The sequence below is a fragment of the Tachypleus tridentatus genome, chromosome 11 (genome assembly GCF_004210375.1).
Source record: "Tachypleus tridentatus isolate NWPU-2018 chromosome 11, ASM421037v1, whole genome shotgun sequence".
NCBI classification, from domain to species: domain Eukaryota; kingdom Metazoa; phylum Arthropoda; class Merostomata; order Xiphosura; family Limulidae; genus Tachypleus; species Tachypleus tridentatus.
In genome coordinates, this window is record NC_134835.1 from 58,009,776 (window position 1) to 58,025,536 (window position 15,761).

The 15,761-nt window shown below is 37.8% G+C and overlaps 5 non-coding genes across 5 annotated transcripts; all 5 read right to left on the reverse strand.

Moving 5' to 3' along the window:
- Window positions 1–1,843: 1,843 nt before the first annotated feature.
- Window positions 1,844–1,916, reverse strand: TRNAF-GAA (transfer RNA phenylalanine (anticodon GAA)). The gene has a single exon. It is a non-coding gene; the product is annotated as a tRNA-Phe (tRNA).
- Window positions 1,917–4,359: 2,443 nt separating this feature from the next.
- TRNAF-GAA (transfer RNA phenylalanine (anticodon GAA)) lies at window positions 4,360–4,431 on the reverse strand. Its single transcript has one exon. It is a non-coding gene; the product is annotated as a tRNA-Phe (tRNA).
- A 2,440-nt stretch (window positions 4,432–6,871) lies between these two features.
- On the reverse strand, window positions 6,872–6,944 carry TRNAF-GAA (transfer RNA phenylalanine (anticodon GAA)). Its single transcript has one exon. It is a non-coding gene; the product is annotated as a tRNA-Phe (tRNA).
- Window positions 6,945–9,381: 2,437 nt separating this feature from the next.
- Window positions 9,382–9,454, reverse strand: TRNAF-GAA (transfer RNA phenylalanine (anticodon GAA)). Its single transcript has one exon. It is a non-coding gene; the product is annotated as a tRNA-Phe (tRNA).
- Window positions 9,455–15,467: 6,013 nt separating this feature from the next.
- TRNAF-GAA (transfer RNA phenylalanine (anticodon GAA)) lies at window positions 15,468–15,539 on the reverse strand. Its single transcript has one exon. It is a non-coding gene; the product is annotated as a tRNA-Phe (tRNA).
- Between the last annotated feature and the right edge of the window lie 222 nt (window positions 15,540–15,761).

Consider the following 15,761-nt stretch of genomic DNA (forward strand, 5'->3'; position numbering starts at 1 on the left):
TCCGTATGGGGTATTTCAACGACGGCAAGTTAAAACGAAAACTTCACTTTCCTTACAACATTTCAGTACTGGCAATAAAACACGATTTTGACAAAAAAAAATTAAACGAGTTTCTTGAAACGCCCTTTTGAAATAAAAGAACTTCGAAATATATTAAATATCGGGAACTTTACGAGTTCTGTCGAATGATGTTTTGGCCGATATATTTCTGCTCGAAAATGTTTTGGGAGAAGTACTTGGGCTGTATACCATCAAGGAGGTATGAAATATACACAATCATCAAAACGCACCTGTTGTGCACGACGAAGAAAAAGAGGAAATATTGAACGTCTGGAGCATCTTTATTTGGGGAACCTACTTTCGTTAGTAAGTGAAATAAAAGTTCTTTTTTTAATTTATAAGTCGCAAAAACTCTTCTTCCAATTTGTAAAATTTTGTATCAGCGAAGTTGTCGAATTCCATGGTGTTTCTTTACACCTTGCTTTGGTTAGGATTCTTTTCGCACACCGCTACAATATGGTTATCGACTGTACCCCGTGTATCATCTTAGCAGTGATAGGCAAGAGGGTGGGTAGCTACTCAACAACACCAACAGCCCACTCTTTGATTGTAAAACTGTAATGGTTAAAAAGTTCAAAAGGCGAGGATTGTCGTTGCGGTTTTTCCGAAACCACGCCACTTCGTAAGCTGGTCGAGCGACGGAATCTGTACGCTATTCCAAGCTATTTACGTTTCTTGAGAATGCACCTAACTATGGATACAAAGCGTATTTATTGGGAAACGTGATATTATTGACACTCCTCTAAGCACGTTCCTATAACATTAAATTCTACAGACCAAATTGATCTCATTATTGTTAGAATATAGAGTAATAGTATGGTAGGGTAACTAATCTTTAACCTTCGTTGAATAACGTTCACTAGTCAGATAAATTACACACTTCTTAATATTTATTTACCATATATTAAGCAAAAATTTTCAAGAAAGATAACGTTATGTCTTTAGTTATTTCTCTTCAAGTTGATCACGTTTAGGGTACTTATTTTGAAAGAAAATATCTTTTATATTTCCCGTTTAGGCTTCTTTTAAATGATAAATAAATCTAAAACATTCCGTCACATGATAACCCTAGTTTTATACGGGATAGACCTTGTATCTTCCTCAAGATTCCGTGTTCACTCGACTGGTAGTATATGTAAACACAGGAGGATCACATGGAGGTATTAAAAGTTTTAAATATTAATACTACTGAGTAGTGGGTGGGGAAGTATTTGTGTTAGAATTCGGTATAATTTTATGAAATATATATCTTATGCCTTTGTCAGATATTCACGTGTATGTGAATACTCTTTAACGGTTCTGAAAGAACACAAAATTTTTAACACGTTTACATTGAGGCACGTAATATTGGATTTTCCATATTTCTTATACTTCCTAACAAAATAGCGAATAAAAATTGTGAAATCGTCTGATACATTTTCACACGGATTTTATAAATCGACGGTAAAATTACAATTGTACACTTGGCGCTCACTATTTTTTCCTATACATAGAACGTGGAAACCCCTTCTGATAGAGAAAATGCGATGCGTAGTTCGTTTCTTTGTTTTTTTGTGTTATACCGAAGAAAGGATTTGATAGCGATGTACGTATGATTTCGCTACTAGTCAGCGTCACTCTGCCATTCTTTTAACTGTGTTCGCGAAACGCAAAAGTGAATAAATTAAAATATCGATCTGTAAACCAGTAGATTTAGTGATTAATTTTGAAAAGTTGTCTTTTCCGAGCTCATTCAAAGAACAGGTCAGGACGACTCAATCAACCTAAAAGAATCTACATACATCGCCGAGACCCGGGATCGAACCAGGGACCTTTAGATCTTCAGTCTAACGCTCTCCCAACTGAGCTATCTCGGCTTTTGTTCCAAAAATTGTCTGAAAGAAATTTACAATGTTCATTTATCCTTTAAACGTTCGTCTTTAACGTCCTACAGAACAAAAACACAATATCAGAACCGCTATTAAAGAAATTTCGTAAATTCTTTGAACTAAAACAACTGGCTCCGAGGATTTGAATCTCACCTCATGCTATACTATATATCAAATACAATTCTTTGAGCATTCTGGCTCAAAAGGAAACTACTCAAGGATCAACGTCTCACCAACAGTGAAGTGCAGTTTGAGAAACTTTTAAATAGACTTTTCGTAGTTTCGTCCAGCTTTTAAGTTCTCTCTTTCTTTTAGAAACAAAACGAAAAACAATGTCCCCCACACTGTGTTTTTACTTTAGAGAAAAACAACAAAAAATATGAACATTTAATATTCTGTCGTTTCTACGAGATGCAGAATTTACTTTTCGCATATAACGTGTAACTGGAATCTGATTCTAAGGTAAACTTTTACACATTAGAAATTCCAGTGTGGAAGAAGAAAGTGTATCACGGCTTATTTAACATGAAGAAAATGATCTCGTAGTGCAAATGGTTTTGAATGTTTCTTGAAAATCGATAAAAGATATACATTCCGTATGGGGTATTTCAACGACGGCAAGTTAAAACGAAAACTTCACTTTCCTTACAACATTTCAGTACTGGCAATAAAACACGATTTTGACAAAAAAAAATTAAACGAGTTTCTTGAAACGCCCTTTTGAAATAAAAGAACTTCGAAATATATTAAATATCGGGAACTTTACGAGTTCTGTCGAATGATGTTTTGGCCGATATATTTCTGCTCGAAAATGTTTTGGGAGAAGTACTTGGGCTGTATACCATCAAGGAGGTATGAAATATACACAATCATCAAAACGCACCTGTTGTGCACGACGAAGAAAAAGAGGAAATATTGAACGTCTGGAGCATCTTTATTTGGGGAACCTACTTTCGTTAGTAAGTGAAATAAAAGTTCTTTTTTTAATTTATAAGTCGCAAAAACTCTTCTTCCAATTTGTAAAATTTTGTATCAGCGAAGTTGTCGAATTCCATGGTGTTTCTTTACACCTTGCTTTGGTTAGGATTCTTTTCGCACACCGCTACAATATGGTTATCGACTGTACCCGTGTATCATCTTAGCAGTGATAGGCAAGAGGGTGGGTAGCTACTCAACAACACCAACAGCCCACTCTTTGATTGTAAAACTGTAATGGTTAAAAAGTTCAAAAGGCGAGGATTGTCGTTGCGGTTTTTCCGAAACCACGCCACTTCGTAAGCTGGTCGAGCGACGGAATCTGTACGCTATTCCAAGCTATTAACGTTTCTTGAGAATGCACCTAACTATGGATACAAAGCGTATTTATTGGGAAACGTGATATTATTGACACTCCTCTAAGCACGTTCCTATAACATTAAATTCTACAGACCAAATTGATCTCATTATTGTTAGAATATAGAGTAATAGTATGGTAGGGTAACTAATCTTTAACCTTCGTTGAATAACGTTCACTAGTCAGAAAAATTACACACTTCTTAATATTTATTTACCATATATTAAGCAAAAATTTTCAAGAAAGATAACGTTATGTCTTTAGTTATTTCTCTTCAAGTTGATCACGTTTAGGGTACTTATTTTGAAAGAAAATATCTTTTATATTTCCCGTTTAGGCTTCTTTTAAATGATAAATAAATCGAGAACACTCCGTCACATGTTAACCCTAGTTTTATACGGGATAGACCTTGTATCTTCCTCAAGATTCCGTGTTCACTCGACTGGTAGTATATGTAAACACAGGAGGATCACATGGAGGTATTAAAAGTTTTAAATATTAATACTACTGAGTAGTGGGTGGGAAGTATTTGTGTTAGAATTCGGTATAATTTTATGAAATATATATCTTATGCCTTTGTCAGATATTCACGTGTATGTGAATACTCTTTAACGGTTCTGAAAGAACACGAAATTTTAACACGTTTACATTGAGGCACGTAATATTGATTTTCCATATTTCTTATACTTCCTAACAAAATAGCGAATAAAAATTGTGAAATCGTCTGATACATTTTCACACGGATTTTATAAATCGACGGTAAAATTACAATTGTACACTTGGCGTTCACTATTTTCCCCTGTACATAGAACGTGGAAACCCCTTCTGATAGAGAAAATGCGATGCGTAGTTCGTTTCTTTGTTTTTTTGTGTTATACCGAAGAAAGGATTTGATAGCGATGTACGTATGATTTCGCTACTAGTCAGCGTCACTCTGCCATTCTTTTAACTGTGTTCGCGAAACGCAAAAGTGAATAAATTAAAATATCGATCTGTAAACCAGTAGATTTAGTGATTAATTTTGAAAAGTTGTTTTTCCGAGCTCATTCAAAGAACAGGTCAGGACGACTCAATCAACCTAAAAGAATCTACATACATCGCCGAGACCCGGATCGAACCAGGGACCTTTAGATCTTCAGTCTAACGCTCTCCCAACTGAGCTATCTCGGCTTTTGTTCCAAAAATTGTCTGAAAGAAATTTACAATGTTCATTTATCCTTTAAACGTTCGTCTTTAACGTCCTACAGAACAAAAACACAATATCAGAACCGCTATTAAAGAAATTTCGTAAATTCTTTGAACTAAAACAACTGGCTCCGAGGATTTGAATCTCACCTCATGCTATACTATATATCAAATACAATTCTTTGAGCATTCTGGCTCAAAAGGAAACTACTCAAGGATCAACGTCTCACCAACAGTGAAGTGCAGTTTGAGAAACTTTTAAATAGACTTTTCGTAGTTTCGTCCAGCTTTTAAGTTCTCTCTTTCTTTAGAAACAAAACGAAAAACAATGTACCCCACACTGTGTTTTTACTTTAGAAAAAAAACAATAAAAATATGAACATTTAATATTCTGTCGTTTCTACCAGATGCAGAATTTTCTTTTCGCATGTAACGTGTAACTGGAATCTGATTCTAAGGTAAACTTTACACATTAGAAATTCCAGTGTGGAAGAAGAAAGTGTATCACGGCTTATTTAACATGAAGAAAATGATCTCGTAGTGCAAATGGTTTTGAATGTTTCTTGAAAATCGATAAAAGATATACATTCCGTATGGGGTATTTCAACGACGGCAAGTTAAAACGAAAACTTCACTTTTCTTACAACATTTCAGTACTGGCAATAAAACACGATTTTGACAAAAAAAATTAAACGAGTTTCTTGAAACGCCCTTTTGAAATAAAAGAACTTCGAAATATATTAAATATCGGGAACTTTACGAGTTCTGTCGAATGATGTTTTGGCCGATATATTTCTGCTCGAAAATGTTTTGGGAGAAGTACGTGGGCTGTATACCATCAAGGAGGTATGAAATATACACAATCATCAAAACGCACCTGTTGTGCACGACGAAGAAAAAGAGGAAATATTGAACGTCTGGAGCATCTTTATTTGGGGAACCTACTTTCGTTAGTAAGTGAAATAAAAGTTCTTTTTTTAATTTATAAGTCGCAAAACTCTTCTTCAATTTGTAAAATTTTGTATCAGCGAAGTTGTCGAATTCCATGGTGTTTCTTTACACCTTGCTTTGGTTAGGATTCTTTTCGCACACCGTTACAATATGGTTATCGACTGTAGCCCGTGTATCATCTTAGCAGTGATAGGCAAGAGGGTGGGTAGCTACTCAACAACACCAACAGCCCACTCTTTGATTGTAAAACTGTAATGGTTAAAAAGTTCAAAAGGCGAGGATTGTCGTTGCGGTATATCCGAAACCACGCCACTTCGTAAGCTGGTCGAGCGACGGAATCTGTACGCTATTCCAAGCTATTTACGTTTCTTGAGAATGCACCTAACTATGGATACAAAGCGTATTTATTGGGAAACGTGATATTATTGACACTCCTCTAAGCACGTTCCTATAACATTAAATTCTACAGACCAAATTGATCTCATTATTGTTAGAATATAGAGTAATAGTATGGTAGGGTAACTAATCTTTAACCTTCGTTGAATAACGTTCACTAGTCAGAAAAATTACACACTTCTTAATATTTATTTACCATATATTAAGCAAAAATTTTCAAGAAAGATAACGTTATGTCTTTAGTTATTTCTCTTCAAGTTGATCACGTTTAGGGTACTTATTTTGAAAGAAAATATCTTTTATATTTCCCGTTTAGGCTTCTTTTAAATGATAAATAAATCGAGAACACTCCGTCACATGTTAACCCTAGTTTTATACGGGATAGACCTTGTATCTTCCTCAAGATTCCGTGTTCACTGACTGGTAGTATATGTAAACACAGGAGGATCACATGGAGGTATTAAAAGTTTTAAATATTAATACTACTGAGTAGTGGGTGGGAAGTATTTGTGTTAGAATTCGGTATAATTTTATGAAATATATATCTTATGCCTTTGTCAGATATTCACGTGTATGTGAATACTCTTTAACGGTTCTGAAAGAACACAAAATTTTTAACACGTTTACATTGAGGCACGTAATATTGGATTTTCCATATTTCTTATACTTCCTAACAAAATAGCGAAATAGAATTGTGAAATCGTCTGATACATTTTCACACGGATTTTATAAATCGACGGTAAAATTACAATTGTACACTTGGCGTTCACTATTTTCCCCTGTACATAGAACGTGGAAACCCCTTCTGATAGAGAAAATGCGATGCGTAGTACGTATCTTTGTTTTTTGTGTTATACCGAAGAAAGGATTTGATAGCGATGTACGTATGATTTCGCTACTAGTAAGCGTCATTCTGCCATTCTTTTAACTGTGTTCGCGAAACGCAAAAGTGAATAAATTAAAATATCGATCTGTAAACCAGTAGATTTAGTGATTAATTTTGAAAAGTTGTTTTTTCCGAGCTCATTCAAAGAACAGGTCAGGACGAATCAATCAACCTAAAAGAATCTACATACATCGCCGAGACCCGGGATCGAACCAGGGACCTTTAGATCTTCAGTCTAACGCTCTCCCAACTGAGCTATCTCGGCTTGAGTTCCAAAATTGTCTGAAAGAAATTTACAATGTTCATTTATCCTTTAAACGTTCGTCTTTAACGTCCTACAGAACAAAAACACAATATCAGAACCGCTATTAAAGAAATTTCGTAAATTCTTTGAACTAAAACAACTGGCTCCGAGTATTTGAATCTCACCTCATGCTATACTATATATCAAATACAATTCTTTGAGCATTCTGGCTCAAAAGGAAACTACTCAAGGATCAACGTCTCACCAACAGTGAAGTGCAGTTTGAGAAACTTTTAAATAGACTTTTCGTAGTTTCGTCCAGCTTTTAAGTTCTCTCTTTCTTTTAGAAACAAAACGAAAACAATGTCCCCACACTGTGTTTTACTTTAGAGAAAAACAACAAAAAATATGAACATCTAATATTCTGTCGATTCTACGAGATGCAGAATTTACTTTTCGCATGTAACGTGTAACTGGAATCTGATTCAAAGGTAAACTTTACACATTAGAAATTCCAGTGTGGAAGAAGAAAGTGTATCACGGCTTATTTAACATGAAGAAAATGATCTCGTAGTGCAAATGGTTTTGAATGTTTCTTGAAAATCGATAAAAGATATACATTCCGTATGGGGTATTTCATCGACGGCGAGTTAAAACGAAAACTTCACTTTCCTTACAACATTTCAGTACTGGCAATAAAACACGATTTTGACAAAAAAAATTAAACGAGTTTCTTGAAACGCCCTTTTGAAATAAAAGAACTTCGAAATATATTAAATATCGGGAACTTTACGTGTTCTGTCGAATGATGTTTTGGCCGATATATTTCTGCTCGAAAATGTTTTAGGAGAAGTACGTGGGCTGTATACCATCAAGGAGGTATGAAATATACACAATCATCAAAACGCAGGTGTTGTGCACGACGAAGAAAAAGAGGAAATATTGAACGTCTGGAGCATCTTTATTTGGGGAATCTACTTCGTTAGTAAGTGAAATAAAAGTTTTTTTTAATTTATAAGTCGCAAAACTCTTCTTCCAATTTGTAAAATTTTGTATCAGCGAAGTTGTCGAATTCCATGGTGTTTCTTTACACCTTGCTTTGGTTAGGATTCCTTTCGCACACCGTTACAATATGGTTATCGACTGTAGCCCGTGTATCATCTTAGCAGTGATAGGCTAGAGGGTGGGTAGCTACTCAACAACACCAACAGCCCACTCTTTGATTGTAAAACTGTAATGGTTAAAAAGTTCAAAAGGCGAGGATTGTCGTTGCAGGATATCCGAAACCACGCCACTTCGTAAGCTGGTCGAGCGACGGAATCTGTACGCTATTCCAAGCTATTTACGTTTCTTGAGAATGCACCTAACTATGGATACAAAGCGTATTTATTGGGAAACGTGATATTATTGACACTCCTCTAAGCACGTTCCTATAACATTAAATTCTACAGACCAAATTCATCTCATTATTGTTAGAATATAGAGTAATAGTATGGTAGGGTAACTAATCTTTAACCTTCGTTGAATAACGTTCACTAGTCAGAAAAATTACATACTTCTTAATATTTATTTACCATATATTAAGCAAAAATTTTCAACAAAGATAACGTTATGTCTTTAGTTATTTCTCTTCAAGTTGATCACGTTTAGGGTACTTATTTTGAAAGAAAATATCTTTTATATTTCCCTTTTAGGCTTCTTTTAAATGATAAATAAATCGAGAACACTCCGTCACATGATAACCCTAGCTTTATACGGGATAGACCTTGTATCTTCCTCAAGATTCCGTGTTCACTCGACTGGTAGTATATCTAAACACAGGAGGATCACATGGAGGTATTAAAAGTTTTAAATATTAATACTACTGAGTAGTGGGTGGGGAAGTATTTGTGTTAGAATTCGGTATAATTTTATGAAATATATATCTTATGCCTTTGTCAGATATTCACGTGTATGTGAATACTCTTTCACGGTTCTGAAAGAACACGAAATATTTAACACGTTTACATTGAGGCACGTAATATTGGATTTTCCATATTTGTTTTACTTTATAAGAAAATAGCGAATAAAAATTGTGAAATCGTCTGATACATTTTCACACGGATTTTATAAATCGACTGTAAAATTACAATTGTACACTTTGCGTTCACTATTTTCACCTGTACATAGAACGTGGAAACTCCTTCTGATAGAGAAAATTCAATGCGTAGTTCGTTTCTTTGTTTTTTATTTTATACCGAAGAAAAGATTTGATAGCGCTGTACGTATTATATCGCTACTAGTCAGCGTCACTCTGCCATTCTTTTAACTGTGTTCGCGAAACGCAAAAGTGAATAAATTAAAATATCGATCTCTAAACCAGTAGATTTAGTGATTAATTTTGAAAAGTTGTCTTTTCCGAGCTCATTCAAAGAACAGGTCACGACGAGTCAATTAACATATAAGAATCTACATACATCGCCGAGACCCGTGATCGAACCAGGGACCTTTAGATCTTCAGTCTAACGCTCTCCCATCTGAGCTATCTCGGCTTGTGTTCCAAAAATTGTCTGAAAGATATTTACAATGTTCACTTATCCTTTAAACGTTCGTCTTTAACGTCGTACAGAACAAAAACACAATATCAGAACCTCTATTAAGGAAATTTCGTAAATTCTTTGAACTTAAACAACTGGCTCCGAGGATTTGAATCTTACCTCATGCTATACTATATATCAAATATAATTCTTTGAGCATTGTGGCTCAAAAGGAAACTACTCAAGGATCAACGTCTCACCAACAGTGAAGTGCAGTTTGAGAAACTTTTAAATAGACTTTTCGTAGTTTCGTCCAGCTTTTACCTTCTCTCTTTCTTTTAGAAACAAAACGAAAAACAATGTAACCTACACTGTGTTTTCCCACACGACTCAATCAACCTAAAAGAATCTACATACATCGTCGAGACCAGGAATCGAACCAGGGTCCTTTTGATCTTCAGTTTAACTTTTTTTTGTCTCTTTATTTAACCCACCTCAACGAGGGGGTATACACAGAAATACAACAAATAAAACTGAAGTTAATGAATTAGCATGTAACAACAACGCAACAGATTACCATGCTGAAAATTACCACAAAGTTAATAAAATTAAGTAAAAATAAATAAAAGAGGTAATTGGAACAGCATGTAATCCACCTAACATTACAGTGAACATTAACAAAACAAGAAAGCAATGGATCTTTCATTGGTAACAAAATATAATGAAATAACAACTTTTCTTAAGAAAGTACACAAGAAATAACCTTGGGCACCTTGGGTTACCAAGCTACCAACATAAGAATACACAGAATTAAACACATTTAATGAGTTATGTAACAAAGATCTCTGATAATGGAGATGAATATATCTACGTACACGCTCTTTAAACATGAAAATTAAATGAATTTCGCGTGGCTTGCCAAAGAAACCGAACGAGCAGAACATATAACCTGACGTGTCAAACTAGTAATCAAACGGAATAGGTTACCGCATCTCCTGGGTAACGAAGGATGAGATCCCACTAAGAGGCATCTCCTCCATACCCAGTTAGATATGGGACATCCAAAATAAAACGCCAATAATTTATAGACATATGACCACAAGGGCTGTACAAAAGGACATTGGAAAAACAGATGGTCTATGGTTTTCCGCGCCTGTGAACAGAAAGTGCACAACCCTGTGGGATGTCTGTCCATATGTACCAGCTTGACATTAGTGGTTATCGCCCTCAACCACAGTAAATAATCCACATCACAAACATGAAAACCCACAAAAGAAGAATAAGCGTTTTCTCGAATGCGTTTCCAGTTTCGAGGAGGAACAATATCCCCCCAGTAGAATGGAGCAGGTAAATTAGTAGCGAGTGAAAACTGTAAATGTCCCACCAGTTGCTTCACAGGTAAACCCTGAAAATGAACTCGATGATCTGAGTGGTCCAGAAAATATAAATCCACAACACGTGTGGACGATGGGAGAGGAGCCGGCTGGTTGGACAAAACCGTCAACCAGTCCACAGGCAACGCCTCCTTAAGCATTTGAAAATGTGAAACAATTGTGCGGACATTGGCCAACGGGTCAGCGTCCGTACACATTTCAATCACTGCCCTCATCGAAAGAAAAGCAGGGAGCACCTCGTACAATAAATGGCGGACCTGAACCAAACCTGCGTTAATAAATTCAGGAAAATGAAATGTTCGGTGCCGATCATCAACAATAGCCGGATTGAAAAAGAAAGGTTCATCAAAAATTTGTGAGGAAAGAGGAGCTGGGACAATCCCTTTATCCCCAAGAAGAACCTTCCAGGCATGAAACATTTCCTGAATATACAAAGGTAACGATTTCACAAAGCGTGGCAAAATTCGGTATTGAAGAATCCGAAAGCCCAAAGAGAGATTGCCATAACAAGAAAAAAATCCAGAAAGAAGTTGTCGCAAGGTGGAAGGACAAGAAGCATCCAAACAACGCTGCAACAACTTCAAACGGAATGCAAGTTTACGGGTATTAACATCAACCAAGTTGATACCTCCACAATCATAACTCCGGATCAGAATACCGTATGCCACTTTATGTATACCTCCCCGCCAAATAAAATCCAGTATACATTTGCGAAATCGAGCCTCAAACTGTCTTGGGAACGGGAGAATATTCAACGGGTACCATAACACCGATGCCACCAAGGAGTTCACCACAAGAGATTTACCCTTTAGCGACAAAGAACGAAATCGCCACGACACCAAGATACGAGATACCCTGCGCAAAACACCCTGCCACGTATCTTGCAGCATGACATCGAAATGAGAGTGGAAAACTATTCCCAAAATCCGAATAGGATCCTGGGAAATTCTCAACTCACCAAGGACAAAGTCTGCAGAAGAGGCCAAACACCCAACCCACAAACCCTGACTCTTGGTCCAGTTGATCCTCCCCCCAGTAGCTCTGCCAAAAGTTTGGCATACATCCAACACATGCGGCAAAGATTCGGCGTCCCGTAAAGTTAAAGTGGTATCATCAGCATGCTGATAAGTAAGTGATGGCGTGGTGAGTAACACATCACCCCCAATACCAGTAATATGAACATTATGAACCAACATATTTCGTAACGGTTCGACACTGAGAACGTAAAGTAAAGCAGACATTGGGCATCCTTGTCGAATACCCCGAGTTACAGCAAAATCATTAGTGAGAAATCCATTAAACTTAACACAACTAGAAATAGAAGTATAGCAAAGACGAACCCAATGAACAAAAGTAGAACCAAAACCCATACGCAGAAGAAGTTGAAATAGATAGTCATAGGCCACCCGAACAAAGGCTTGCATCTGATCGAGCTTCAAAAAGATCCTACCCTGGCCGGTACGTGCTAAAGATTGTAATAGCAAAACTAGTGTCAACGGGGTATCAACGACGTCCCGTCCAGGTATACACCCAGATTGGTCATCTGAAACTAAACTGGAGATCACAGACGAAAGGCGACGAGCCAGCACTTTGGCCAAGAGCTTATAGTCAGAACAAAGCAATGTCAAAGGCCGGCTGTTAGCCGCCAACCGTCGATCTCCTCCTTTCGGGATAGGAACAATTACCCCAGAACACATGGTACGGAGCAACTGTGGAGAGTGGAACAGGTCAGACAAGACATATAAAAAGTCGTCAACAAAAAGAGGGAGAAAACATTTGTAAAATTCGGACGTAAAACCATCCAAACCAGGAGATTTGCCAATCGGTAAACTGTCTAGAGCAGCGAGAACTTCCGAAACCGTGAATGGAGCATCACAAATATGAGCTTGTTCATGGGTAAGAGTTCGATCAACAAATGAGATAACGAAATCGATGTCTTCCTGCAGAACGATATCTTTAGTGTACAGTGCGGAATAATACTGATGTAAAACAGCAGCGATATCATCCACACCGGACACCTCCACACCCCTATCAGTGAGCATGGATCGAAACTCAATTCTGCTTTGACGGACCTTTTCCATACGAAGAAAGTAAGAGGTAGATCTCTCACCCTCCTCAAACCAACGAATATGAGAACGAATCCTCGCCCCCTCTATGGTATCGTGATTCAAAGTCTCCAATTCATCTTCAAGTGCATATAATTTTACCTTAGACCTACCAGGGTAACGGGACAGTTTTCGAAGCTCACGAGTTATGGACGACGCAAGCTGACATTTGCGAGAACGGGATGCCCGCGCTCGAACAATCGAATAACGCTGGGTAAGTAAACGGAACGCGCATTTCAATGTTTCATACCACGAAATTTTATCAGTCCCATAGACGAACCAACAACGACTTTTGGCGATCAATAGCTTAATGGCTTTCACATATTCGGCATCCCTCAATAACTGGTTATTGAAGTGCCAGAAATTAGGACCTCTGACAACGGGCCGCAGAGTAAGTTCGAAGCCCAATAAAGCATGATCTGTAGCAGGAAACCACAACGTACGTAAACGTTGGACAGTCCCCTGCGAGGTAGATGAAAGCAAAACCCTATCAATACGAGACGACATCATCTCACCATTAACAAAACGCTTCCATGTGAAACCAGGTGTAGTCGGCGATATGAGTGAATGCGCATCAAGTAAATCAAACCTATCAAGAAACTGAACAAAAGCCGAACGGCTTGCGTCACGGGAGAAACGAACCGGAAATCGATCGCGTGCCACATCCACCACACAATTAAAATCTCCCACAACGAGCAATCCCGTGCAACCATCCAAACAATACTCCAAGTTGTGGAAAAATTGCCGTCGCTCGGAGATATCGCGAGGAGCATATACAGATGATAACAGATAAGACAAAGACTCTAAACTGAATTTTACAGTCAGAACCCTACTCACCCCATCAGAAGAAACGAATGTAACAGTATCACTCAAAAACCGCTGTAACAAGATGGCAACCCTTGTCGTCCAGTTGGTGAATTATTAAAAAAGCTATACCTGGCCAAAATTTCAGTACGACATCATGAAAATCATCAGTAAAAAACGTTTCCTGTAAACAAACAACATCAAAATTAGTAACAAAGTAATCCAGATAATAAGCCAACTTACTAACATTACGCAACCCATTACAATTCAAAACTCCCACCCTTAGTAAATGTACCATGCAAAAGACAAATTAAAGGTACGAGAATGGAAATTAAACTGTCTCAAACACAAAAGTAGCAAGAACAAATGTAAAGATCTAAGCAAATAAGCACAAAGTACAAATAACAATAAATGACAGTCTTACACTAACTGAAACAAATAAACTGGCACAAAAAACACATTTAAGGCTGAGACACCGCCTTCGCCCGAGATATCCGTAGTATTGGCTCGTCCGAAACCCGTTTTCGTCCACTGCCTTTCTTGGAGGTGTCACCAGGAGTCATCGCCACCACACTAGCATACCTCCAACGACGAGGAAGAGGCACCTCCACATCGCCGGCGGTAGTCTCACCACTAACCGTAAGTGGTGGGAAGTGTCGATCAAAATTGCGTCCTCCAGCAGGGGGATGACTACTATCCCGTTCCCTGGCCCCACCAGAAACCGTCGGTCGCCTGGAAGATACATCATCCACCACCCAATGGGTAGCTGCAGCCTCCCTGAAAGGGGAACCTCCGAATCAACGCGTGGACAAACAGAAATTGTGGCAACATCATGAGGCTCTGCACGAGAGGGAGCAGCCGTGACTACTTCAGCGGCGTCACGAGAAGGAGTAGGCGTGGCCACATCAGCATTGTCACTAGAGGAAGTTCGAGGAACAACAAGCTTGGGACAACGTTGACGGACTTGCACATGACAATGTCGGCAAATAAACTGGGGGCAATCGCGAAATAAATGATCCGCCCCCAAACATAAATTACACACTTTTGACTGGCGATCATGCTTCACCTTTAACATAACCGCCTTGCCCAAAGGATCAAAAACTTACACAACGTACGGCAAAGAGATACACTTTTCACTAAAAGACACACGAACATGGCGTATACCTAAATATATGCCCTGGTCCCGCTTCCACACAATAGGGCTTTTCACTTCACAATCAAAATCTTTAAGTTTATTTAGTATAATATCATCGTCTATATATTCCGGGACGTCCATAAATGACACAGTAATAGTGCGTTTAGTGACACCATTAGTCGAACAAAATACACCATTGACAACTAGACCAGCATCTATAGCCAGGTCCACATCGGCAGGAAGAACAAAGTTACCTCATAACCACCCGGGCGAGGAACAACAGCAGTGACCGAAGCAGCACCAAACGTAGAAATAACAGAATGGATAACGTCCCCATGGCTTGAATTTGTCGTGTCCACAAAACTGTACGACGCATAACTTCCATTAACATCTTGGAAGATGAAAACATTGTCAAACAACTTGAAAAAACACAAAAACTAGCAAAAAAAAGAAGAACTACACGCTCACAAGGCTTAGCTGCTAAAGTCACACTAAGGCAATCAGGAGCTAGAAAAAACACGTCTGTACTCGATGACGAGAACCGGCGCTTTCTTTTTTTTATCTTTTTTTTTTAAAGAATCTACATACATCGCTGAGACCCGGGATCGAACCAGGGTCCTTTAGATCTTCAGTCTAACGCTCTCCCAACTGAGCTATCTCGTGTTCCTAAAATTGTCTGAAAGAAGTTTACAATGTCTATTTATCCTTTAAACGTTCGTCTTTAACGTCCCACAGAACAAAAACACAATATCAGAACCTCTCAGAATTTTCTTTTCGCATGTAACGTGTAACTGGAATCTGATTCAGAGGTGAACTTTTATACATTAGAAATTCTAGTGTGGAAGAAGAAAGTGTATCACGACTTATTTAACATTAAGAAAACG